Source organism: Hemicordylus capensis, chromosome 4 (genome assembly GCF_027244095.1).
Source record: "Hemicordylus capensis ecotype Gifberg chromosome 4, rHemCap1.1.pri, whole genome shotgun sequence".
Lineage (NCBI taxonomy): Eukaryota > Metazoa > Chordata > Lepidosauria > Squamata > Cordylidae > Hemicordylus > Hemicordylus capensis.
In genome coordinates this window covers 27,684,208-27,710,197 of record NC_069660.1, presented here as the reverse complement: position 1 = coordinate 27,710,197, position 25,990 = coordinate 27,684,208, and the positions used below count along the sequence as shown (strand labels likewise).

At 43.2% G+C, this 25,990-nt stretch overlaps 1 long non-coding RNA gene across 1 annotated transcript in view; it reads left to right on the top strand.

The window, feature by feature from the left end:
* Nucleotides 1-23,613: 23,613 nt before the first annotated feature.
* Nucleotides 23,614-25,990, top strand: part of LOC128324780 (uncharacterized) — a 164,981-nt gene continuing 162,604 nt past the window's right edge. Inside the window, exon 1 of the long non-coding RNA XR_008307095.1 lies at nt 23,614-23,723. This is a non-coding gene — a long non-coding RNA (uncharacterized LOC128324780). The remainder of the gene's footprint in view (nt 23,724-25,990) is intronic.

The following is a 25,990-nucleotide window of genomic DNA, read 5'->3' as shown; positions in this document are numbered from 1 at the left end:
TTTCTTTTTAGGTTGGAAGCCCTTTGGGGACAGGGCTCCATCTTATTTATTTCTCTGTGTAAACTGCCCTGAGCCATTTTTGGAAGGGTGGTATAGAAATCTAATTAATAAAATCATCATCATCATCATCATCATCATCACGGTTTCACGGTCCACGGTTTCATCAAGCAGATGAAACCGTGGACGACCTAATCAGCTGCTGTAAAAAGATCGCACAGACTGACCACAAAAAAAGGCATGACAAAGTAGCAGGGATGACCCACTGGAACATCTGCAAAAAAAAAAAGTTACCTGTAGGCAAAAATTGGTGGGACCATCAAATTGAAAAGGTTGAAGAAAATGAAGATGTAAAAATATTATGGGACTTCCGACTACAAACAGACAAACATCTGCCACACAATACACCAGATAAAACTGTAGTGGAGAAGAAAGAAAAACAAGTTAAAATAATCAACATAGCAATACCAGGGGAAAGCAGAATAGGAGAAAAAGAAATAGAAAAAATCACAAAATACAAAGATCTACAAATTGAAATTGAAAGGCTGTGGCAGAAAAAGACCAAAATAATCCCAGTGGTCATTGGCGCCCTGGGTGCAGTTCCAAAAGACCTTGAAGAGCACCTCAACACCATAGGGGCCACAGAAATCACCATCAGCCAATTGCAAAAAGCAGCTTTACTGGGAACAGCCTATATTCTGCGACGATATCTATAACAATTGACAATAAAATTCAGCCATCCCAGGTCCTTGGGAAGGACTCGATGTCTGGATAAAACAAACCAGTCAATAACACCTGTCTGACTGTGTAAACAAGAAATAATAACAACAACAACAATATGGTGAGACGTAACTTTAATAAACTTATACCGGATCGGTCGTCGCCTGGGTCAACAAGGACCTCGCCAGGTGCTATAGTCCCTGGACATCTGGTGGCAAGTGGGCAACAGGACTCAGGATCTTCAGTTGAGCAACCAGGGCTGAAGACAGCAAAGTTACAGGAAGAAACGTCGCTTAACCGAAAAAAATATACGAAAAATGCCAACAAGGAAATAATGATCTGCTATTACAAGTCTAGTCCAACTAGAAGAGGTTATTTTAAAAGAATGCACCAAATATGGAAAGAGAAGCATCCAGACACAGAAATAACAGAACAAAGGCTAGCAGACTAGAGAAGATACATAATAAGAAATAAAGTATTCACAGGAGTTGAGCTGGAAGAACTGGAAAGAGCAACACAGGCTCAAGATATGGAAGAAGAATTACCACCAATTGAAGAAGTTGCTCAGGCGCAGGTGGAGGAGGTGTTGGAAATCGAGGATGCCACTGTTACTGAACTGTTCCAAAATCAAAACCAGGCAACCACCCCTTTGCCTTCACCTCAAAAACCCAAATGCCGTTTAACAGAAAAGCAACAAGAACTAAAGCAAAAAATAACTGAGCTCATGAACCAAACAACAACCAGGGTTCGACTTCCAGCTCTAAAAACAGTTGCCAAAAAACAACTTGCTGAGGCATTAAAAGATGTCAATGCTGCACTTGCCGAGATAACAACCAAGAATTTGCAAGAAACAAACCAACTAATGTACAGTGCTGCAACAATAACAACACAAGAGCTTGGATATAAGATCAGTGGACCTGTAAAAAAAGAAAGCAGTACATCACCTAAATGGAAGATTAGATTAGAAAATAAAATCTCCAGGCTTAGATCAGATGCTAGTAAATTGAAAGACATGAAAGACAAGAAGCTGAAGAATGAAAACACCAAACAGTATCTGATCCAAAAATACCACCTAGATTCAAGGAAAATTAGAGAAGTCCTGGAAATAATAAAGCAGCAAATAACAGCAGTGTCAAAGAAGATTAGCAGGTATGAAGCCAGAATTACACAACACAGGCAGAATCTCCAATTCCAGTCGAATCAGAGACGTTTCTACCAAAGCATAGAAGGAGAAACTGCAAGAAACCTAGAAACACCAAATAAAGAAGAAACAGTGCAATTCTGGGGGAAATTATGGGACAATCCAATAGATTATAATAAAAAAGCAGGCTGGATGAAAGAGGTCGAAAAATGTAACCAACAAATGCAAGATCTAATAATAACACCAGAATTAGTAAGTGAAAGAGCAAAGAAAATTAAAAATTTGACTGCTCCAGGCGACGATGAACTGCATGGCTTTTGGCTTAAACACCTAACAAGCCTTCATAAACAACTATCAAAACAGTTCAATCACATTTTGCAAGGAGGTGATATTGAACAATGGCTAACAACTGGGAAAACTCATCTCATAATGAAAGACCCAGCAAAAGGTGCAGTTCCAAGTAATTATAGACTGCTAACCTGCCTTCCAACCACGTTCAAATTATTAACTGGAATAATAGCAGATGAAGTGATGCAACACTTATTAACTAACAAACAGCTTCCAGTTGAACAGAAAGGAAATTGCCCGAACACCAGAGGCACAAAAGACCAGCTGCTGATTGACAAAATGATTTTAGAAAATTGCAAGAGAAGAAAAACAAATCTAAGTGTTGCATGGATTGACTACAAGAAAGCCTTCAATTCATTGCCTCACACATGGATACTAAAATGTTTAGAAACAACTGGTGTCCGCAAAAACATTCAGATATGTATTAAAAAAGCAATGAGCATGTGGAGTACACAGTTAACAATCAATGGCGAGACACTTGGACAGGTTAGCATTAGAAGAGGCATTTTCCAAGGGGACTCACTATCCCCTCTGTTGTTTGTAATCGCCATGACCCCACTTTCACAAATACTAAACAAAACAGGCTTCGGATACCAAACATCTAAAACATCAAGTAAAATCAACCATCTGCTGTACATGGACGATCTGAAGTGGTATGGAAAGTTCCAGACAGAAATCAAATCACTGCTAAGCACTGTCCGTATATTCAGCAGCGATATAGCAATGGAGTTTGGACTAGACAAGTGTGCTGCATTAATAATGAACAGGGGGGAAATAACAAAAACAGAAGTAATAGAACTGCCCAATGGAAGCAAGATCAAGAACCTGGAAGAGAAAGAACCTTACAAATACTTGGGCATTCTCAAGGCTGATAACATTGCACACACTGAAGTGAAAAGAAAAATTGGAAGTGAATACATCAGGAGAGTTAGAAAAATCCTCAAGTCCAAACTCAATGGCGGGAACACCATATAAGCCATAAACACCTGGGCTATACCTGTTATCAGATACACTGCAGGAATAATAACCTGGACCCAGCCTGAGCTAGAGATGCTGGATCGTAAGACCAGGAAAATAATGACCATCAAATATGCTCTGCACCCCCACAGTGATGTAGATAGGCTATACCTCCCTCGCAGCTCAGGTGGAAGAGGAATGCGGCAAGTCCATCAAACAGTAGAGGAGGAGAAAAGAGGCCTTGAAGAATATATCAAGGACAGTGAAGAAGATGCACTTCAAATGGTCTAGAACGCGAAACTATTCAACACCAATGAAACAAAGCAGGCCTACAAGAAAGAACAAGTCAAGAACTGAGCAGAAAAATGGAGAAATAAGCCCCTGCATGGTCAATATTTGCACAATATAAGTGGAAAATCAGACATCATCAAGACCTGGCAATGCCTTAAGAATGGCAACTTGAAGAAAGAAACAGAGGGTTTAATACTGGCTGCGCAAGAACAAATGCAATAAGAGCAAAAGTAGAAAAGTCAACAACAAACAGCAAGTGCCACCTTTGTAAAGAAGCAGATGAAACGGTGGAACACCTAATCAGCTGTTGTAAAAAGATCGCACAGACTGACTACAAACAAAGGCATGACAAGGTAGCAGGGATGATACACTGGAACATCTGCAAAAAATACAAGCTACCTGTAGCCAAACCTTGGTGGGACCATACAATTGAAAAAGTTGAAGAAAATGAAGATGTAAAAATATTATGGGACTTCCGACTACAAACAGACAAACATCTGCCACACAGTACACCAGATATAACTGTAGTTGAGAAGAAAGAAAAACAAGTGAAAATAATCAGAATAGAAGAAAAAGAAATAGAAAAAATCACAAAATACAAAGATCTACAAACTGAAATTGAAAGGCTGTGGCAGAAAAAGACCAAAATAATCTCAGTGGTAACTGGCACCCTGGGTGCAGTTCCAAAACACCTTGAAGAGCACCTCAACACCATAGGGGCCACAGAAATCACCATCAGCCAATTACAAAAAGCAGCTTTACTGGGAACAGCCTATATTCTGTGACGATATTTATAACAACAGCAACAACATTGACAATAAAATCCAGCCATCCCAGGTCCTTGGGAAGGACTCGATGTCTGGATAAAAACAAACCAGTCTATTACACCTGTCTGACTGTGTAAACAAGAGATAATAATAATCTGGAGAGGTCCGTCTCCAGTTACCACCGGTACATCTGGTCGTGACTCAGAACTGGGCCTTCTCTGTAGCTGCTCCTGGACTAGGGAATGCACTCCTGGCAGATATCTGCCGTATAGGCTCATTGTCGGCCTTTAAGAGAGCCGTAAAAACTTACTTGTTTGGACTGGCCTTCCAAGGTTTTTTAAATTGTTTTTTTAAAGTATTTTAATTAGTTTTAAATGGGTTTTGAATTGTTTTTATATTGTTTCAGACTCCCAGGGGACAAGGTGGGCTCCTAGCCCTTCTTGAACTCCAGAATGACTGGAGCACCCCCAAAACAGGAACAGACAAGGAAGGGCTGCCACCGACCCTCCGCCCGCCGCCTGTCACATGGCATTGCATTGTTATGCCACCAGTTACCCCACTTCCGTAAGTTGTGAGAGATTCCTGGGATTTGCAATGTCCCTTGGATTCTGGTTTCGTTTGCAAGGAGAGTTGCTACAGACTGATGGTTTAGTTACACAAATATACAGGATGAGCATTGCATGAAGGAGATCTTGATTGATTGATTACATCTTTATACCACCAAATTATAAGAACTCATGGCAGTTTACAGGAATTCCAGATAACACATAAATAACGGTCAAAAAACAACAACACCAATTAAAATAGTTAAAACACATTAAACAGATGTATGTTTCTAAAGGCCACCAGAAATATTAGGTCTCTCACAAGTTAACATATCATTCTTGTATACCAGCAACAGGTTACATCAGATAGGCCAAATTCTGCATCTGGAGATGCAGCAGCTTCTGGGTGCTTCATTCCAGACTCTCTCTCTAGTAATCCTTCTTCCAGTCTCACTACAGTTACTTGCCTGCTCTTTTTACATTGGCTTCACACACATGCACACACACACACACCTTGCAGGGGTGTGAGGAGAGATGGTCTTGTGGTAGCAAGTATGACTTATCCTCTTGGCTAGGCAGAGTCCATCCTGGTTGCATATGAATGGGAAACTTGATGTGTGAGCACTGCAAGATATTCCCCTCAGGGGACGAAGGTGCTCTGGGAAGAGCAGAAGGTTTCAAGTTCCCTCCCTGGCTTCTCCAAGATAGGGCTGAGAGAGATTCCTGCCTGCAATCTTGGAGAAGCCGCTGTCAGTCTGTGTAGACCAGGGCTGCTCAACTTTGGCCCTCCTGCAGATGTTGACCTACAACTCCCATAATCCCTGGCTATTGGCCATTGCCCCAAAACAACGAGTGGGGTGGCAAAGTTGAGCAGGCCTGGTGTAGACAATACTAAGCTAGATGGACCTATGGTCTGACTCAGTATATGGCAGCTTCCTATTTATTTATTTACATTTACATTTACATTTTATATCCTGCTCTTACTCCAAGGAGCCCAAAGTGGTGTACTACATACTTAAGTTTCTCCTCACAACAACCCTGTGATGTAGGTTAAGCTGAGAGAGAGGTGACTGGCCCAGAGTCACCCACAGGGATGGAGCCACCATTGGGCAAACAGGTTCAAAGAACCCAGGCCGCCAATGGGAAAAGGCCTCTGAGCCCCGTGGCTCGGGCTCCATAGGAGCCCAGAGCAAACTCCCCCTTCCCATGCCTGGGCAAACTCTTCGCCAATTTCAGGCAGCTCTGACTGCCCGATAGAACATTTTTCCCTTCGGTGGCCCGGGCATGGGAGGCGGGAGACTCCCGGCGGCCTGGACATGGGAGGGGGGAGTTCGCTCTGGGTTCCTCTGGAGCCCGAGCCACGCCCCAGTGCGAGCAACATCACATGCACTGGCGTATTGAAGGGGGCCGCTACTACCCAGGGGTACTACCCACTACTACCCAGGGGTGTACCAAGGTTGAAGTGGGCCTGGAGATAAAATTTTAAGATGGGCCCCTCGCTGCCTTACACTCCTTCTCCTGGCCCCATGTCTCTGCTGCAGAAGAACATTAAGTGCATGTGTAATGCAGTGTAGCAGATTAACAGAAGACAGAGGACAGGAGACTACAGTTAAAAGGTGTAAACGACAGCAGAACCAAATAATACAGCAGTATCAGCTTTGTGAAATAAAAGGGGGCAGTTCATGCTTGCTACCACAAGACCAGCTCTCCTCCCATTCTGTGGGTTCCAAAGGAAGCTTCTGTTCCAAGCTTAACAAATTTTGTCAGGGCTGTAGTATGGTGGGATTTTTTTTTTTTTAATTTCATTTGGAAAAGGTAGGCAAAGGGATATCCAGGCAAACCAGTTTAAAATTAGCAAACAATCCAGGATACTAGGCTAGCTCCACTTTTCTCCAGCCCTCAACTATTGTGAGCCATTCTGGGAGCAAGGAACTTTTTTTTTGAGAACTTGTTTGATTGAAAAACAATTGAATATATTTTCAATAACCACTGTCAAAGAATCGAGCAATAAACCCCCTGCCACCACCCCTCATTCCTTTCCACGGAGAGGAAAACAACTCATTGCAAGTTCCAAAGGGAAGATCACCTGGGTCAGGACTTAGAGGGAAGAACGCAATCATTAAAAATCATTGTTAAAAAATTAAAAATAGCTTAGGCATAAACAAGAGCTTTGGAGTGTGTGTGGCACAGACACATAAAGGAAGGCTTTCAATCGGGGATAGAATCTTTCTCTCTCACACACACACACACACGCCCTAAATATGGGAAGCAGGGGAAAAATAATCACACACCAAAAACACACAAATAAGAGTTGTTTGTTTGACTTGACTTTCCTTTCTACCTGAACAGCTAGCTCCCTGCTGAGCTCTGTCTTTAGTTCAGCAACTACACTCAGTTGCAGAGCCGGGGAGGAGTTCAAGATGAGGAGGACCAATCGGAGATGGCTGCTGGTGCTGTTGGGGAAATACAGGGCTGCTTTAAGCCTTTCTTTCTCTGGTGCTGCAGCTGCTCTCCTCCCAATTGACAAAAGAGAAACTGGGAGTCACAGAGAACCTGCTTGGGAGGACTGCAGCTCAGCTGGGGGAACAGAGAAACTTTTGAGGTGGCAAGGCCCACTATTGCCCACACTCCTGGCTGCGGGACTGGAGAGAGGGCAAGGACTGGACTTGGGAGCCCCTCAGAGGGTGGGGGCCAGGAGACATTTCTCTCTCTTTTTCTTATTGACGGTCTACCCCTGCTACTACCCAAAGTCTCCCATAAGTGTCACCGATGAGATGCTATTCCTAACTATCCATAGTAGGGAAAATCAATCAGCTCCAGCTCTGTGAGACCAGAATTATTTTAGACAAATAAGCCACCAAGAAAGAGAAAGGGAGGGAAGACAGAAATGTTCAGTCATGTGAGATGAGTTGCAGATGAAAAGGACTACTTCATGCTGTAGGCGAGAGGACCGCAGGGGTATTAATACAAATGATCAAATAATGGAATACAGATGAAGACAGTAAATCCATGGGGCCTTTGATCATGTCAGCTGTCCCTGATGCTAGTGCTAGGGCTGAAATGAGAAGTGTTTTCAGTTCTTTATTCTACTTGTTTTCATTATTAAAAATCTAATTTGTTAGCTTATTGATTAATTGTACAGTTATCCCTTGCCAATCACGGTTTTAAGTATCCATGATTGGGAAATTTTGGCAGGTCTCACCAACCGCAACCTGAGTATCTGCAGTTTGGTGAGATTTTTTAGCAATTTGGGGTGGGGTTTTCCCCCAATTTTGGTGGCTCAGGGGGTTCTATTTGGGGCTCAGGGATGATTTTCAGGGGGTCTGGAGTGATTTTGGGGGCCAGGGTGATTTTTGGGGTTCCCCTTCACTCCCTTACTGAATTGTGGCAATTTGGGGGGATAAGGAGGGATTTTTTTCCTATTTTTAACTGCATTTTGTAGACCATTTGTGACTGCAATTCTCCTAACCCCCCTGTTGTGCTATTAATTCCAATGGCTCACCAATTGCAAATTTGCCAACTGTGAGGTTATCCGGGAACAGAACCCTTGTGGTTGGCAAGGGATGACTGTACTTGCATTCATGTCACTCCAAATTCCATCTGTTTTATTATCTCCTTTGCTTTCATTTCCCATTTTTGTCATCATACAGTAGTTCACATCTATATTAGTCTTTCAAGAATGAGCAGCCCACATGCCTGGGGTTAACAGGGCAGCAGGGTGAGGCAGAACAAGGTGGCCAGGATGGGGATAGGTGAATGGGAACAAGCTGCACCTTTGACTTGTTTATTATTATTATTATTATTATTATTATTATTTTATTTTATTTTATTTTATTTTATTTTATTTTATTTTATTTTATTTTATTTTTTTTTTACACAGTCAGACAGGTGTTATTGACTGGAAATGCCAATAGGTTTAGAAGGGCGGTGGTGGGGTGGGAAGCAACCCAAACCAAAGAGGAGAGCTGGTCTTGTGGTAGTAAGCATTACTTGTCCCCTTAGCTAAGCAGGGTCTACCCTGGTTGCATTTGAATGGGAAACCACATGTGAGCTCTGTAAGATATTCCCCTCAGGGGATGGAGCCACTCTGGGAAGAGCAGAAAGTTTCAAGTTCCCTCCCTGGCTTCTCTAAGATAGGGCCGAGAGAGATTCCTGCCTGCAACCTTGGAGAAGCCGCTGCCAGTCTGTGTAGACAATACTGAGCTAGATAGACCAATGGTGTGACTCAGTATATGGCAGCTTCCTATGTTCCTAAACCTAGCCTAAAGGTTTTCAATGTTATCCCCACTGAATTCAAGACAAACATTTCTTCTGATTTGGGTGAGGTCAGTAATCTAATTTAAAAAGTAAAACAAAACAAATCTCCACATGACAGAGTTCCCCTTTTATTTTCAGGTCTACCCTTGGTTATCCTTTCCAAGGTGGCATATTTACAGCAAATATCACTGCACAGACCTGATTAGAGCAAGCCATTTGTATTCCCTCTGTGCTCAAGTCTGAAACTTTTCATTTTGAGCCTTGCTTTTGACTCGCTGCATGTGTGCAGCACCATGGCAGAGCAAACAAGCCTAATCACGAAGGCAGAGAGTGGAAACCTTTTATGTTTCAGTTTGGGATGTTAGGTACATTGGGCATGTGGCGTTGTTTTCCTCGCCAAAGCTGCCAAGTAATTTTCTTGTCTCCCTATATATCCTGAGCCAAAGCAAATATAGTTTTCATTACTGTGATCTTAAGGTTTTCTTTTGAAATTACCTGACACAAATGTTTCATTCCATTTCCTGTAGCTGGAACTGATAAGAACAGAGGTACAAGCATTCTGGAACTCTTGAAAAATTGTTGGTAGTGTCTTTGTTGCTGAAGAGAGTAGGAAGCCAGTTTCTTCTCCAGTCCTCATGTGTATGGCATCCACACACTAGAGAAAGGGCCCCCAGTTTCCTAGACAGAGTCCAAAGGCACATAAGAACAGCCTTTCGGGATCAGGCCCAAGGCCTAGCTAAGCAGGTTTGAATCTGGTTGGTGACTGGCTGGGAATCCTATGTACAATAGTTCCAAAGAAGAAAAGTATGATGGAAGTATAACAATAAATAAGTCAGATGCTGTGATTTACAGGTTGATTTGATTCTTTACATCTCTCAATGAAGCACTGGGTCCATCTTTGGGTGTCACTGATTCATCTGGTGGTGACCTGGGATAGAGCTTTATCTGTTGTTGCCCCTACATGGTGGAACGTGCTCCCCATGGATATGAGAAGATTATCTTTTGGAGGCCTTCATGAGAGTCTTAAAGACCAATCTTTTTAGCCTGGCTTTTAATGACATTTAGCTTTAATTTTAGTCTTCTTTTAAATGGTTTTTTATTTTAATTGTTATGTATTTTTTATTTTAGTGTAAACTGCCCTGAGCCACATTAGGAAGGGTAGTATATAAATCGAATGAGAGAATAAACAAGTTGTTCTAGTAAGAACTAATCAGCCTACTTTCCTTTCACTATCTCTACATCTGGACTAAATTTGGTGCAAATTGTGGTCCACAAGTTAGATCTCTTGCACCTCAAATGTTCGTGTATCTGCCATCTTGAATCAGGGTGGATGTCATCATTACAAACTGTGCCATCGAGGTGTCCTTGTGTGTCGCTGTTCCAAATTTGGTTGAAATCGGTTAGACTGTCCACAAGTTAGTCTACTTGCACCCAGAGGCGTAACTATAGGGGGCAGGGGGGGGCACGTGCCCCGGGCGCCATCTTTTCGGGTCACGTGGGGGGCGCCGCCATGACAATTTTTTTTTTAAAAAAATATTTTTTAATTCAAATTTATCCTGCTCAGTGCAGCAGCGCTGCAGCAGTCAAGGGAGCGTGTCGGCACCCCCTCCCCAATAAGCGGTCCCTTCTGTGCCACCTGCGCCCCCCCATTGCTTTGCTGGCGGCCAGTCAGTGGCCTGGCTTGGCGGTGGGCGCCGCGGCGGGCGCCTTTCATGCTGCTCACTGCGCCTGCCCTTGGCTGAGGCTCGCTTGCTCCGTTGCTCGCTTAGTCTGGAACAGCCAGAAAGAGGCCCTCTAGTGGCTTGCCAGCCAGAGGGTCTCTAGTCAGTGACGCACGCACGCGTGACTCGGCCGGCGTGCCGTGCGTCTGTCCTCCTCTGTTCGCCTGCACGTGGTGGCGCGGTCGCCGTCGCGGAGGAAAGCGTGGTTGCTGGGGCTGGGGCTGCACTGCAGCAGGCTCAGGCAGGACGACGAGGACACACACGGACACCAGCATGGAAGGAAAGATTCGGCGGCGGGCGGGTGGAAGCAGCAGACCAAGTGTCAGGGTGAGAAATTGAATGAGTTGCAAAAACTACAGAAGCCACATGTGGGGAAAAAAACATATTAAAGAATCAGGCTTTTATTTAGCTGCCCAACTATGGTCTCAGGTGCCTAACAGGTGTTAATGTTTGCATTATACGCTCCTCTCTCCACCCCAAAAGAAAGAAAAACAATCATAAAGATTCTTTGGCACTCAATCTTAAATGCATGCATGTATATGGAACTGAGAGTCAATTCCCACAGCCTGGGTAGTACAGCAGTGTGAGTTGACTCAGGCAGTGTAACATAGCTGCCTGTGCATTGTTACAAGGTGTTTCAAGAGAGTTTTACCATGAGTTCTGCTTGCTGGCATGCTCGTTTTTGCACTGTGAAAGCTTGCCTTGTGATCTCAGTTTACGCTGAAGTGCTCCTATAACAGCTCCATCTCAGAAAAACCTGCAGTGTTAGCTTTAACAAGTGCCTGTGGTATCCTGCTAAAGACACAAAGTTTGGCAAGAAAAATGGGGGAGGGGGTTATATGCCAGGACCTTTGGAGATTGTCTCTTGCTTGTGAGGAAAAACCTAAGTATAATGTAGTGTGTATCATCATTGCATCATAATTCTGTTGTTTGAGATAAAGGCCAACTCCACAGGGTTGTTGCTTGTGAGGAAAAACCTAAGTATAATGTGGTGTGTATCATCATTACATCATAATTCTGTTGTTTGAGATACAAGCCAACTTCACAGGGTTGTTGTGAGGAAAAAACACATGTGTGTCTGTCAGATGTATGCTGGGGGGGCGGCGGGGGGGCGCAATTTCAGTGCTTGCCCCGGGTGCCGTTTTCCCTAGTTACGCCTCTGCTTGTGCCTCAAACATTCATGCATCCACCATCTTGGATTGGGGTAGATTACATCATCGCAAACTACACCATTGAGGTGTCCTTATGTGTCCCTACAGCTGCAGCAAATTTGGTTCAAATCGGTTAAGCGGTTCACAAGCTAGACCACTTGCAACTTAAATGTTTACTTGTCCGCCATCTTGAAGCGGTGTGGATGACATCATCACAAACTATGCCATTGAGGTGTCCCTGTGTCATTCACTGCAACTGTACCTAGTTTGGTGTAAATTGGTTAGACAGTCCACAAATTAGCCTGCTTGCGCCTCAGATGTTCATGCAGCTGCCATTTTGAACTGGAGTGGATGACATCATCACACACCACACCATTTGGGCATCCATATGTGTCCCTACAGCTGTAATAAATTTGGTTCAAATCAGTTTGTTTGTTTTGCTTTAAATTTTTTATTGATTTTAACAATATCTTAAAAATCTCATTACATCAAACAAAAAAATTGACTTCCAGCTCAACTAATCAGCGCAAATCACTAACTAATCAGCACGAATCACTAATTATACAATTAACCCTTGCTATAATAATTCAAAACATATATCCTATACCTTACCAAACTCGATTTTAGTCTACTCAACCTGCTAATATTGCTAAATTTCAAACCCTGTTGAAAAATCAATATTAGGAAAATAGTTCTTTAGGTACAGTAAGAATGGTTTCCAATCTTCTGTAAAACCTTCCAAATTTTGATCTCTTATCAGTACTGTAAGTTTTGCCATCTCTGCGTATTCCAAATTTTTATCAGCCAATCTTCTTTTGAGGGCAGTTCATTGTCCTTCCATTTCTGTGCGTATACTATTCTGGCCACCGTGGTTGCATACATGAAAAATATTAAATTTCTTGTGGAAAACTCTCCTTGCATTATTCCCAGCAGGAAGGATTCTGGGCTCTTAGGAAATGTCATTTAAATTTTTTTTTAACTCATTATATATCATGTCCCAAAAAGCCTTTGCCTTCCTACAAGACCACCACATATGAAAAAATGTTCCTTCACAATGTCCACATTTCCAACATTTGTTTGAAACATTTTTATACATTATCACCAGTTTTTTAGGCGTCAAATACCACCTGTACATCATCTTATAATAATTTTCTTTTAAAGTGTAACATGCAGTGAACTTTAAATCAGTTTTCCATAATTTTTCCCAAGCTGCCATATCTATATTATAACCCACATCTTGAACCCATTTTATCATAGACGTTTTAACCAGTTCATCTCTTGTCTCCTCCAAAAGCAACAGCTTATACATCTTAGACACTAATTTTTCATCATTTTCACATAGCTCCTTCTCAAATCTCTACATGTGATCCTCAAATCCAAGTTTGACATCCTTCTTAAAAACTTCATTTAACTGATGGTACTGAAACCAATTACTAACGAAATTTTGTACTTCAATTAGATTTTTCAACTTACAGCCTTTTTCTTGAAAAAACAACAAATCCTTGTAGGTACCCCATTGCGGTTGCATATTTGTCTCTACGTACTAAAGCTTCGATTGGGGTAACCATAACGGAGTTTTAGGTTCCAGCCATTTTTTATACTTTACCCACACTCTCATTAGACTCCTTCTTACATAGTGATTCAAAAAATCTTTATGTATTTTACTTTTGTCATACCACAAATATGAATGCCATCCGAACCTTCTATCATATCCTTCCAAGTATTCTAGGATTTCTTAATGTTATCCATTCTTTTAACCACGTCAGACAAACAGCATCAAAATACAACCTTAAGTCTGGCAGGGTAAGACCACCTCTTTCTTTAGCATCTGTTAAATTTTTAAAGTTAATTCTTGGTCTTTTACCCTGCCAAACAAATTTAGTCATGTCTTTTTGCCATTGCTTAAAACAAATTAAAGTATTAATTATAGGAATAGTCTGAAAAAGAAACAGCATTTTAGGTAAAACATTCATTTTCACAACTGAGATTCTTCCCATTAAAGACAAGTTTATTCTAGACCATCTTTGCAAGTCGATATTTACTGTATTCCATATTTTAGTATAGTTATTTGAAAACAACAAGGAGTTATTGTTTGACAACCAGACGCCCAATTATTTAATTTTTTTCTCCACTTTCAGTTCACTTATTTAAAAAAATCTGTCCTTAGACCTCTGATCCATATTTTTTGTCAACACTTTTGTTTTAATCTTATTTATATAAAACCCAGCTAGTTGGCCAAATTGTTGTATTTTTCCCAAGAGTCTTCCGATCTTCTCCAATGGATTTTCTAAAAAAAAAAAAACACTACATCATCCGCAAAGGCTCTTAGTTTGTACTCTTGTTTCCCAATTTTTGGGCCTTGTAATTGATCATCTTCTCTAATATTTCTACAGAGCACTTCCAGTACTAATATAAAAAGTAATGGGGAAAGTGGACATCCTTGTCTAGTTCCTTTCTGTATTTTGCAATTGTCTGATAATTCCCCATTTACAATAATTTTAGCATATTGCTCCGAATAAATTGTCTTAATAGCCCTAATGAAATTATTACCAACTCCAATTGCATCGAATAATCTCCACATGAACTGCAGGAGACATTGTCAAAAGCTTTCATTTGCAAATTTTAAAGATAAATGTATAGGGAGAACATGCAGATTATGACTGTAGTACAATTCCGAAAAATTTGTTTCTTTCATCCTGTTGTTTTTTAAAACATGAGTTCTGTGAATGTTTCTCATTCAAAAATTCAGTATATTTTATGCAGCAGCAGGGGAATATGTTTGGGCAGCTTGTGTCCTAAAGTAAAGGAAGAGCATTGGAAGATACTTTATACCAAGTCAGACAGTTGGTTTCTCTAGCTCAGGATTATCTACACTCTGACTGGCAGTAGTTTGAAATGGGAGTCTTTCCCAGCCTTAACTGAAGGTGCCAGGGATTGAACCTGGGACCTTCTGAATGCAAATCAGATGTTCTACTACTGAGCTATGGCCTCACCCCAACAGTATATCCCCTGATAACTGATCAAAGAGGTGCCTTTTTAAAGTGGAGATTCTCTTTATTTAGCAGGGGGAGAGTAACTGGCCCTATCCACCCCCAGCACAGCATCCCTCCAGTGGCTGTTGCTGGTGTCTATCTTATGTTTCTTTTTTAGATTGTAAGCCCTTTGGGGAAAGGGAGCAATTTAATTAATTAATTTAGATCTATGTAAACTGCTTTGGGAACTTTTGTTGGAAAGCAGTATATAAATATTCATCGTATTCATATTTGTATAAATGCAAATTTTATGGCCCCAAAATGGATTAGCAGAGGAGTATAGCACAGGTGCATGTTAATGATGTGCATGAACCTGATTGGAGGCTGTGCGTGTGTCAGGTACTTCTGGTCACTTCTGGTCTGATGAGGCAACGAGGCGGCAGGGAGGTATGCTGCTGCCCTGCTGGACCATTTTAACATGCAGCGCCGGCGTGGGAAACAACACCCTCCCCTGCCCTTAAAGGTATCCCCCCCTCCTTTGAACCACCACCCGCCGCCGGGTCCGTGCACATCCCTAGGGCATGTAAGCTATTCTTCTTGTGCAAAGTGCTTCACTGTGCCTGAATTCTCTCACTGTGATCAATGGAGTCAAGAGCATCTTGTACTTTAGCTACCGGAGCAGGACAATTACAGTTCCTCCCTCCCTGAAGGATGGAACAAAGCATGTAATCAAGTTAGACCCGATGTAAATGCAAATCTGGAGCATTAATTAACAACTGCTGTGCGGGTTCCTGTTAAGTGCAGCAAGTACGTGTACATGATTCGTAGGTTCCCCGCAGCTCTGTCTTTTGATAATTAGATTTCTTAGAGAACAGGAGAGAAGAGTATTTCAGGGAGGCAGCAAAATTGCTTTAGATTGGGGTTGGGGGGTGGTGGGGAGGCCCTGACATGCTTGTCTAGTTTTGTAATCATCCTGGGTCTAATCACTATGCAGAGTTGCCGCTGTCCTTTCTGACATCTCTTGCCAGCCTCTCACCATTATTGAGCACTCATCCCTGCAGGAATACAGCCTTTAAAATAACATATGGCACACAAAGCAATGGGAAGGCAGAGGTGTTATTAAAGTACATATGTGATTTTTTTTTAAAAAAAAGATGTGCATTGTCTCCCACAGCTGTTTAATTGCAAGCTTTGGGGTAGGGAGAAGGGTTACATTCCTTCCTTGCTCCCATTCCCACCCCAAAGCTTATTCAACAGGAAAAGATTAAAAAAACAGCCACATGCAATTGTGGTGGCAACAAATTGCACTCAGTGAACTGGCCGGCTTGTTCCTATAATTGTAAGATCTGCTTCTATCACTGTTTCATAAGGAGGGGAGGGGAAGATTTGCTATAACACATACACCATCTATGGCAGTGCTTTAAAACCAGCCTCTTAGTTGGGCCTGATGATATAGAATTTGAGAGGACAAATGACTGGGGATTGATTTGCTGGCTGCTTTAATCACGAAAGAGGTGGTATTCTGAATCAATGGCTAGAATTAGGTTTTCATTGTTATTGTGCAAGTAGCAAGCCACAAACATTCATAGTTGTGTGTTTTGTTTGTGATATCTCATGCACCCCCTGTCATTATACTCCATCACTGTCAATGTACACTCCTTATTCATTCACACACACACACACACACACACACACACACACACACACACTTACTTCACAGATACACATTCACAGGCAAGATTCACATTCTGAGAAGTTACTCTTGCCCTCCCATGGTGGTCCAGTACACATTCTTTAGATGGGCAGGACAGTAGTTGCTTATGGTACAATTGGAGGAGGCCTGCATGGGGGAATCCATACTATCTATGGTTCTGTCATTGGGATAGGTCTGTGACGCTTGCACTCAACCTATAAATAGTGGTTTCAGTCACTGACTCAGGGAAGCCATGCAAGATGGTAGAACACAGTGGGGAAGCTTCCTCAGCTTCCTAAATTTTTTAGGTTTTAATCTCTGGTTTATTCTTACATTGTTAAATTGCTTTAAGTTTTTGTAAATGTTTTAAACTTGTTTTATGCTATTGTTAACCACCCAGAAACGAAAGTTTGGGGCGATGTACAAATTTGATAAATAAAATAAAATAAATTTGCAAAAGCAGTGGAGAGGGTAGGGTTCAACCAACCTTCCCCCAGATGACTACTCCAAGCCCCTGCGGCACGCAAGCTGCATACCCACACAACCAGCATTGCCAGGAGCAGCACAGATGTGCATTGCTCCCAGTAGCATGGGTAAACACAGGCTGGGACTCATTGTCCCGGCCTCCAAGAATCCCACAGTGCACCACTGGGGGATTCCCCCAGAGGACAGACGCTCTAGGCACCCATCTCTGTGTCTGTATAAGTTGCAAGCAGTGTGCACTGACACATGATCCCAGGAGCTAATGCCTAGTGCTGCAGCATTGCCGGGAATCCCAGTGGTTCTCACAAGTAGCCAAGCCCAGGCTTGGCTGCTCATGAGAACATCCTCAGTGTCCAGATCATAAGAAGAGAGAAGTGGTCCTACCTTGTGGACCACAAAGCTGAAGCAGTCAGCTAGCTATGTATGGCATGCCATCAGAAGCTTGCTAAACTTACTGGGTAGCATCCAGACTAGTAGGTCATGAGTAAGCACTGCTGCAGTCAATAAAAGAAGTTAGTCATGACTAACTTAAATCTCATTATTTCAGTGGGACTTAGGTCAGCTAGTTAATCATGACTAAGCACCATTGAAATCAGTGGCTGACATGATGCTCAGCAGTAAGTCAGCGAGAGAAAGGCTGCACTTTTGCAAAGAGCCCTGCAAGTGTTCCTGCACAGCCAAGCAGGTGCTGAGGGGGAGTGATTTTCATGTCTTTCCACTTACCGCAAAGACCTTTCTGCTTGCATAAGTATGTGCCCAAGGGTCGCGCAGCCTTTAGGCATGTACTAATGCAAGCGGAAGGGTCTTTGCAGTGCGTGGAGACTCAAAAATCCCCCCCGCACCTACTTGGTTGTTCCTGAAATGTTTAGCATAGGGATGTTGCAAATGAGGAGCCCTTCTCCCACTGACTTACTGTTGCATATCATGTCAGCCAATGAGACAAGTTAGTCATGACTTGTTGGATATGGAGTTCCAATGAATCAACCTGTTGCACCGATTATCCTAATGACCACTAGGGGCATTGGGGGTAGAGTTAGTTAGTGAAGGTCTCCTTACCTGTCCCTGCTTGCCTCTACTCTATGACCCCTGCTTTGACTCCTCAGGTATTTCCTGTAATGAGTCAGTCCTCTTCCATTCCTCCTAGGGAGAAGATGGAGACATCTCTCTCTTTCCCTACCTCTTCATTATGTAGCTGATAGACAGGATTAGGTCTTTTCTATCTCAGTGTACTTCTCCAATAGATCAATTTAGTCTAGACTCTACAGTGATCTCCATGCATGTTCCTTAAATAGCTGCAACAATTCAACCCACACTGTAACCGGTGTGGTAGCTTCTTTGGCACTCTGCTAAATAATCACAAACCCCAACATGACTAACTGATATCCCATTATTTCAATAGGACTTATTCATGACTATCCTTAAGTGGTGCAGAGAGGAAATGCTTGACTAACAAGCAGGAGGTTGCCAGTTCGAATCCCCACTGGTATGTTTCCCGGACTATGGGAAACACCTATATCAGGTTGCAGCATTATAGGAAGATGCTAAAAGGCCTCATCTCATACTGTGCAGGAGGTGGCAATGGTAAACCCGTCCGGTATTCTGCCCAAAGAAAACCACAGGGCACTGTGGGCGCCAGGAGTCAAATTCAACTTGATGGCACACTGTATTCATGACTAACTTAGTCTGAGTGCTGTCCCCTGTTTTTCCTGCCTTCCCAGGATTGTGACAGTGGGGAGGTAGTGAAGCACCTTGGAGCTCAGATGTGGTGATGATGGTAAAACCAGTCTTGCTGGTTTAAAAACAGGATTAGACAAATTCATGGGGGATAGGGCTATCAGGGTCTAGTAGTACTGATAGCTGTATACCTCAGGATCGTGGCAGCATGCACCTGAACACCAGGTTCTAGGGAACACCATTGGGAGGGAGTGCTTGCCCTCTTTCCCTGCTTGTGGGCTTCCCAGCTGCACCTGTCTGGCTGTTGCGTGAAGCAGAATGCTAGACTAGATGGCCCTTTGGTAGGGCTTTGCTTATATTCTTCTTCTTCTTCTTCTTCTTCTTCTTCTTCTTCTTCTTCTTCTTCTTCTTCTTCATTTGATTTGTAAACCACTCTTCCAAAATGGCTCAGGCACTCATGCATGTCATTAGTGTACTGGTTCAGTTTAGTGGCTAAGAAGTTGCACAGGCCTGCAGTAGACAGATGCATCATCGCTGTACTTGCAGACTTCAGTGACCTACAATATTATTTTCTCCATCAATTGATGGCCACAGAATGCATTGTCCCCAGTGACAGCTGCAGCTCCTTCTGGGAATAGCTTTAGCAAACAATATGCTTAATGGCAGCACCATGTAATTGCAGCAAGGTAGCTTTTCTGCAGCTTGTGGAGGATCACTGGGGAAATGGCCATTGAGAAGAGGATAAAACATATTCATGGACATATTTATCCACATCAGTGTGCAGACACACACCTCTAATCAATGTTTAGCCTCCCACAGCTGCTTTTTGTTAGGGGAAAATATATATATTGGGAGATTGTTACATGTGTCTGCCAAATAACATCTAGGTTGGCCCACAGTGGTTGATTGTGGTTGAGGAGAGGAGAGCTGGTCTTGTGGTAGCAAGCATGACTTGTCCCCGTAACTAAGCAGGGTCTGCCCTGGTTGCATCTGAATGGGAGACTTGATGTGTGAGCACTGCAAGATATTCCCCTCAGGGGATGAAGCTGCTCTGGGAAGAGCAGGTTTCAAGTTCCTTCCCTGGCTTCTCCAAGACAGGGCTGAGAGAGATTCCTGCCTGCAACCTTGGAGAAGTCGCTGCCAGTCTGTGAAGACAATACTGAGCTAGATAGACCAATGGTCTGACTCAGTATATGGCAGCTTCCTATGTTTCCTATGACTCTCAAGACTCTCATATCTTGACTCTCAAGATATGTCATAATTGAAGTGTGCTTAATTAAACAAGTAAAGGTAAAGTGTGCCGTCAAGTCAATTTCGACTCCTGGCACCCACAGAGCCCTGTGGTTTTCTTTTTGGTAGAATACAGGAGGGGTTTACCATTGCCTCGTCCCTCACAGGATGAGATGATGCCTTTCAGCATCTTCCTATATCACTGCTGCCCGATATAGGTGTTCCCCATAGTCTGGGAAACATACCAGTGGGGATTCAAACCGGCAACCTTCTGCTTGTTAGTCAAGCATTTCCCCGCTGCACCACTCAAGGTGTCAATTAAACAAGTAGATTCTAAATAAATTTTCATCATCATTCAACTCAAATACAATTCAAATACATGGTCCTGTATGGGTGTGGTAACCTTTGGAATAAATGAGGTGTGACAGCAGCAGTCTGAAGGTCCTCAGTCATGTAGGAAACACGGTTGCAGTATGGTGTAGTGGATAGAGTGTTGTACTAGGATCGGGGACACCCAGGTTCAAATCCTCATTCAGCCATGAAACTCACCGAGTGACTCTTTGCCAGTTGTGTATTTCTCAGCTAAACCTAGTTCACAGGGTTGTTGTGAGGGTAAACATAACCATGGGCTCCTTGGAGGAAGAGTGGGATAAAAATGTAAAAATAAAATAAATAAATGACGTGTAGGGTTCCAATTGTAATAAGAAAAGGAATATGCAGGCAAGGAGTACAGCATGCCACTCTTGGCTTGCCTCACGGCAGCATACTTCATGGAAACATAAAGAGCTGCCTTATATTGAATCAGACCATTCGTCCAGAGCTCAATATTTTCTACACTGAGTGGCAGCAGCTCTTCAAGGTTTCAGGCAGGAATCTTTCCTGGCCCTACCTGGAGATGCCGGGGAGTGAAGCTGGGACCGTCTGTAAGCATGTAGGTGCTATTTCACTTAACTGTGGCACCACCCTCTATGCCCCCATATTGAACAGCACTCACATCCAAATGCAAACCAGGGTGGGCCCTGCTTAGCAAAGGGAGACAATTCATGCTTGCTGCCACAAGACCAGCCACCTAATGGTGGGGAAGTAACTTGCCTAGAGAGCAAGTGGTTGCTGGTTCAAATCCGTACTAGTATGTTTCCCAGACTATGGAAAACACCTATATTGGGCAGCAGCCATGTAGGAAGATACTGAAAGGCATAATCTCATACTGCATGGGAGATGGCAATGGCAAACCCCTCCTGTATTCTACCAAAGACAGCCACAGGGCTCTGTGGTTGCCAGGAGTCAACACCAACTCGACAGCACAACTTTACTTACTACCAGCTCACCTCCCCATTCTCTTCCACATCCTTGAATGTCTTTCACAATGCACAACCATTGCTTCATATTTATATACACGCTTCTTCATATGAGAACCTAAGAACAGCCCTGCTAGATCAGGCCCAAGACCCACCTAGTCCAGCAACCTGTTTCACACAGTGGCCCACCAGATGCCGCTGGAAGCCACAGGCAGGAGTTGAGAGCATACCCTCTCTCCTGCTGTTACTCCCCTACAACTGGAGTCTTACCTAATGGACTGTTTGGTATGCCATCAGCAGGTGTTCATAAGGCAAATTATTAAGCATTAACACCTAGTACTTCATGTAAATCAGGTTAATTATTTGATTCCCTAAGCTTCAGGATACAGCATCTGCTTAAATTTTGTGAATTTATTTTGTACCAGCTTCATGGTAAAGGAGAACATAATGCCTCTGGCACATCAGGTGGAACTATGTCACAGAAAATGGAAATATTTTAAAGCTCAGAAGATTACCTTAATGTGTGATGACTGTATTAATATAGCAGTAGAAAGCCTATGATGTTGAGGTATGCATCTTCTATATTCACACATTTGTGGAGAGAGGGGAACTATTCTAGAATGCCATTGCAGTTCTAATTAAACATCTTTCCCAAACATGTTGGCCAATGTACATATCAGGTGGTATAGAAATATGATAGATAGATAGATAGACTAACAAAGTGTGCATGGAGTGATGCTGGGGGGAGGTGCAATTTTTGTCGATCTCATCCTCCCTTTGAAGCTGACTGTGACTCCCAAAGATATGTCCCTGAAGGTCACACAACTCTTAAGGATGTATTTTTGGGAGGAACAGTGGACTTTAGAAGGAAGGGAAGATTGACACAAACTGCCCCTCCATCATATATGGTGCCACGTTAGTCTGGATGTTAGCACTGTTGCACCAGCAAAATGCTAGTCTGGATGTCAGCCTCTCTCCCCCATCCCTATCCTTGCTTCCTCTTAGTGTTTAATTTGTCTATCATTGTCAAAGTGGAGATGGGGTGAAATGCCCATAAACAAAGGAGGGATGGATCATGGGGGTCATGGGTGGGAGGTGAGGTGACTTTAGGTGGGGTACCTGTTAATTTTGGGGGAATAACTTCCATGTCAAGTTTGTTTATTGTGATTCACAGGGAAAGAAGGGATATTTTTATGCTGGAGAAAAATCCATCTTAACTTTCTCTATAAACAGTGGCCCACATGGTGCTCAAATCATCACCAGCATTCCCGAACAGCTGATGCTGCTATGCAAATGGCATTCCCAATTGGCTCGCACTGCGAGCATGCACCCCCACCCCCAACAAGAGTGCAGTTGCAGAGATACTTAAAACAGTGTGCCTACATTTGCGAAGTGGAATGTATATTGGTAACAAATGTAAGCTCCACTGTGCAAGTACGGACATGCTGTTTTAAAGTAGCACAATTGCACACTTGCCCAACACCACCAGGCCTAGCTTACATGTGCAGAGCAGCACTGGCTGATCGGGAATTCTGGCATTGCCTTGCACATAATGTGGTCACTTCTGCATGATCCCCACCGCACGTTAAGGTCATCTGAGGAGGTCCGTCTCCAGTTACCACCGGTTCATTAGGTGGCAACTCAGAGGTGGGCCTTCTCTGTAGCTGCTCCTGGGCTGTGGAATGCACTCCTGGCAGAAATCCGTAATTTGAGTTCATTGCTGTCTTTCAGGAGAGCCCTTAAAACCTATCTGTTTGGCTTGGCCTTCCAGGGTTTTTAAATTGTTGTAAACTGTTTTAAATTGTTTTAAATGTTTGCCCTGGATTTCCAGAATTTTTAACTGTTTGGATGTTTGATTGGTTTTCTTCTGTTTTTATAGTTTTGATTTTAATTAACTGGTTTTAATTGTTTTTATTTTGTTGTAAACTGCCCTGAGCCATTTCTGAAAGGGCAGTATAGAAATCAAATACATACACACATACATACATTTTTAAAATGACCATAGGAAGAAATTATACTGTACTGACCACCCTACTCCCTCTAATTCATGAGTGATACCAGGAATAGCTGCATGATTTTGAGTAGGAACTGGCTGAAGAAAGTGAGATTATTTTGTACAGTACATAGAAGTGCTGGCTTGGATTTATCAAATATGTTAAGGGGTGGTGGTGGTGGTGGTGGTGGTGGTGAAGAAGCACTTGTTTCACACATCTTTGACCTTCCTACTTAAGGATAAGCTACTAGTTGCCAGGAGTCGACACCGGCTCGATGGCACACTTTACCTTTACTTCTACCATGTTGCTGCATAGATGTTTGAGATGACTTCTTAAACTGAGACCCTTCTTTAACTGCACAGGCGCGTCGGGTACTTTCGCTGACGTAGGGTCTGACGAGACAATGGGGTGGCATGAAGGCACGCTGCTGCCCCGACGGACCCATTGCAAACGGAGCGCCAGTGGAGGAAACGTGGAGCGAGGGGTAAGTGCACCCTCCCCCGCCCTTAAAGTCAACCCCCCCCCACCTTTGAACCGGTGGAACCGCTGGGCGTTCAAACCGGTCTGGAGGCCCATAAAGGGCCTCCGAAACGGTTCCGTGTACATCTCTAAAATACACCACCACCTGGGGATACTCATATCTAGCAGTATATAAATATGGTAGATAAGTAGTGATGTATGAACAGAGAAGCAGCAGGCAATGGGAGAACAAGAGGTGGCAGCCACCCCAGGCCTCTCCTTACAGTAAGTACACCAAGGTGGCCTGGCATGAAAAGAGTTAGAGATACTGGAGGTGAGCACAGGAATGTTGGCAGAACTCCAGGTATATGAGGGCAACAATTTGCAGAGTATGCCAGAGCTGGGACAATCTAAACTAAACAGGCAGGCCAAAAAAAGAAAGGAAGAGGAAGAAAGAAAGAAACCAGCAGGCACTGACATCCCAGCTATAGCAGGACTTCAGCTTTCAGTGTTTGCCCCGGGTGGGTGAGGGGGAGAGAGAGAAATAGAGAGAGAGAGAGCAATTACTTGTTCTCAAACATTAGCCTCTTGGAATACTGAAAACAGCTTTACTGACCTGCAGCCACTCTGCTACCCCAACCAATTTTTTTTACCTAGGTGGTGCATGCAGTTCCATAGGTTTCAAGTTGTCATTCGACAAGATCAGCCCAATTGCCCTTTTGTGTACATTTTATTTATTTATGTGTTTATTTTTATTTTTTATTTTTGCATTTTATATCCCGCTCTTCCTCCAAGGAGCCCAGAGCAGTGTACTACATACTTAGGTTTCTCCTCACAACAACCCTGTGAAGTAGGTTAGGCTGAGAGAGAAGTGACTGGCCCAGAGTCACCCAGCAAGTCTCATGGCTGAATGGGAATTTGAACTCGGGTCTCCCCAGTCCTAGTCCAGCACTCTAACCACTACAGCAAGATGCTTTATACAGAGTCAGACCACTAGTCTATCTAGCTCTGTATTGTTTGCTGGCAGCAGCTCTCGAAGGTTTCAGGCGGGAGTCTTTCCCAGCCCTACCTGGAGATGCCAGGGATTGAACATGAGACCTTTTGCATGCAAAGCTGATGCTGTACCATTGAGCAACAGCCCCACCCCACCCCATCCGTTGGCCAAGCCATTAGGACAGCATGTCTCAAAACATAACTCATGAAACAATCTGTGCACTCCTTGTGAATAGTTCACTGCTTTCAAGTTTGAGCAATTTGCTCTCAGAGTATCAATGGTGATCAGGAAATTTTTCACCCGGGGCTTTGAAAGCCCTTTAACGTGCATCTCCTCTGGAATGGAGGGGGTGCGTTCACATATTGGTCAGATTTACCCCAAAGTCCCTGCGAGTTTTCGGGGAGTAGTTCACACACAATCAGGGTTTTTCACTGCAGGTTAGAGTGTAGCCCGATTTATATGCAGAGTGTAAAAATCTACATTTTGCTTTGGTTTTTGGGGACAACTTTGAAAGTAAAGCCTCCCGGTAAACTCGTGGTAAAGAAGCGTACTGTGTGTAAAAGTCCCTGATCAGGTGATACCTAAACCAGTGCTACTTCTTGCAATTCTGAATGTTTCTGCTTGTTCTGCATTGCCCCTTGATGTCCTCGTGCTATTTTTTGCATGTTTTGTCTGCATAGGTACATCCTCCTCCTCCTCCTAGTATTCTGTTGAGATTTACTCTTCTTTCCCCTCCCTGCCCTCATACACATAATTTTGTGGAGAAATTCAGCTCCCCAGCCTTGAGCAGCAGATTCCCATAATAAATCTGCTGACCAAATAAATCTGTAGTCCAGGGCTGTAAATCCACAAGTCAGACGCTTTCTGACCATGAGCCTATGCATGCTCCTAGAGGCCTCTGCATCAGCACACCCAGTGAACTCATAAGTTATGGACCTTTCCACTTTTTGTAACATAGAGGGACAGAATGTTCTGACACAGAAAGAATTCTACTAAAGTTAATGGGCATGTTGCCCAATTGGAAAGCTACAAAAGGTTTGGAGGAGGAGAGCAGAATTGAGCTCCACACGGAGAAACCATAACCGGAACTTAAAATGACATTGTGGAGGTTGAGCTGGATCCTGTAGCAGCTATTATTCATACAATAGTGCTGATTAATTAGGAAGATCTGCCCACCAGCTCTGCATGTGTGCCTTATGAAGGGTCGGGTCCTATGCAAATTTCTTGACTGATGTTTTGTTTGCTAAGCATTAACCATGTTCTGAAAGTGTTTTGTGCCAAGATGACTACATCCTCAG